This window comes from Schistocerca serialis, chromosome 7, assembly GCF_023864345.2.
Source record: "Schistocerca serialis cubense isolate TAMUIC-IGC-003099 chromosome 7, iqSchSeri2.2, whole genome shotgun sequence".
Classification (NCBI taxonomy): Eukaryota; Metazoa; Arthropoda; class Insecta; order Orthoptera; family Acrididae; genus Schistocerca; species Schistocerca serialis.
Genome location: NC_064644.1, coordinates 391074511 through 391077081, shown reverse-complemented (window position 1 = coordinate 391077081; position 2571 = coordinate 391074511). Strand labels below are relative to the sequence as shown.

Sequence of the window (2571 nt, the reverse complement as noted above, 5' to 3'; positions counted from 1 at the left end):
AGGGCTGGGTGATTTACGGACATTTTTGTTCTACATAGTTATCCTCCTGTATGTTACTTAAAAAGCACTCCGTCTTCAGGCCACAAGTGGCCCACCGGAACCATCCGACCGCCGTATCATCCTCAGATAAGGATGCGGATAGGAGGGGCGTGTGGTCAGCACACCGCTCTCCCGGTCGTTGTGATGGTTTTCTTTGACCGGAGCCGCTACTATTCGGTCGAGTAGCTCCTCAATTGGCATCACGAGGCTGAGTGCACCCCGAAAAATGGCAACAGCGCATGGCGGCTGGATGGTCACCCATCCAAGTGCCGACCACGCCCGACAGCGCTTAACTTCGGTGATCTCACGGGAACCGGTGTATCCACTGCGGCACGGCCGTTGTCGTATGTTACTTAAACACAAACATTATTTATAGCAAAATTGAAACTGTCAATGTTTAGTTTAGGTTTTGCTCTAAAGTTGTTGATTTGTAGCGTAAAACAGAGGAATGTTGCAGTAAAAATTTAAAAAAAAAATCAGTTTATCACATAGTGGCAGAAAATTTAATTATGTCAAAAAATAAATAAATAAAAAACCTTCATGTCAAACATCGCTTCAGTATTTCGTTGAGCTTAAATAAAACATGTTTCTGTTATATATACAACTTTCGCACTTATAGATAATAACAGGAAACCCTTGCCTTTGATTACTATGAAGAATGTTCTTTTGAATACAAATTAACAACAATATCTATATAAATTTGTTTATGTTTGTGCATTTGAACTGTAATTACGTCAAACGTAGTTGCTTTAATTATTTAAAAGTGCAGAAGTTACGCTATCAACTATTTTTTTTCACTTGTAAAATGCAATTTACATTTCTTAAGGTTGTAAAATACACAATGGACTGACGCTAAACGACGTGCAGTTCTAATTATGTGCAAAATAATTAAAAAACAAAGAGAAGTCATCAGTTCTGAGTTTCTCTCACACATTAATTTATGTTTCTTTCCCTAATAATGCTAACAATACTACTAGTAATACTATAATTTACTACGTTATTTACATGGCGGGGATGAAAATCGACAAATCGGAACACAAGACCTGTACTTTAGTCAGTCGTCAACAGTTGACAGTTAATGTGGGTAAAATGAACACCAACGAACAGAAGACAGAAATGATACTGATCTATGGAGAATGTAAGTTAGCAGAATAGAAATTATAATAATGCTTTCTTTCTTACAACGCGGACGCATGCGATACGATACTGAAGCACTTCCATATGTCCCTGTTCACCTAACTCAGATTCGGCGTATATGAGTCACAACTCACGAAAATATGTCTAAGTGTTGCTTACCTTCACGCCGCCCGTCATAAAAGCGTTATCCACACTATCGTATCTAGGGAACTCTACCCTCTCACGCACTGATAACCAACTTTGTTGCAACATTTAACTTACGTTAAATCCGTACATGAAAATGAATGCGCCGATATCGATGAATAATTTAACTTTTGACAGGTATTCTAGTAGGTGCTTAATTACGAGTTACAACATGGTGTGATTATTTTTGTGCAGTAAATGAAACTTGTATAAAATTATCAGTAAGATGTACAATACAATATTGTGCGCTTCGAATTTACCTTCATTATCGTCATTAAATCAGTGGAGCCATTGTTGTACGAAATATGTGGAAACCAATAAATGAAAAGCTGTAAGCGTGTTTCTATGTAGTAATTCATTGACAATCTAATACGTTCGTTTGTGTATCTAACCATAATTACGGTACTTAGGAATTAATGACCAAAGTTCATAATCAGTGTACCACATCAGTCGGCAAATGAAACAGTCTCGTGCAATAGTTTCACAAGCTGCGACATGGTCGGGAATGGAACAGTGATCCAGGAAGTGTAGCATAAATTTATTTATATCACGTCTAGGATGACAAACTTGTTAGGTCCTCAGACTATCGGTTTCGGTCACCAATGACTATCTTCAGATCTGCAGCGAAATATGGGAAAAGCACAAATACAACTAGTGGATTATCTACAGCCGTGATGAAAAGTCTTACTGAGACACATCTGAAAATTATGCATTTTAAACATGACGAAGCGTACCTCTTCTAAAAACATGTCGTAACATAATGGAGCCATAGTGGTATCGTCAAATGATAAACTCAGAGCTAGCATCGTCACACATATATAAAGTTTGGTATATACTAATCATCTAGTCAACAGCGCTATAGTACAAAAGAAGTTGCCGTATAGCAGTCACAAAATGTTTGTATCAAAAGTTCGGCAGATGTCGCTGCTGTATGTGTACACATATTCAACAATCATGTTATTGTGGGATATAAAATGAAAAGAAGAATACAATCAGTAAAGTCTGTAGCTGGCTTACCAGGTGTATAAGTCATTACAGAATAAAATCCAGTAAATTAAAACACAACGAAAATTAGATTGTTCAAAAGGAAATAGTTAAGTGACAATAAATATAATGCGTTCTTGTGGCGAACTTTAGATGAAAATATCGTGACGTACACAAGAACGAGCTTACGCAGTTCAAAGAATAATATAAAAATGATAAAACAAATAG

At 36.9% G+C, this 2571-nt stretch overlaps 1 pseudogene; it reads right to left on the bottom strand.

Moving 5' to 3' along the window:
• Positions 1 to 266: 266 nt before the first annotated feature.
• LOC126413673 (5S ribosomal RNA) lies at positions 267 to 383 on the bottom strand (annotated as a pseudogene).
• Positions 384 to 2571: the final 2188 nt, after the last annotated feature.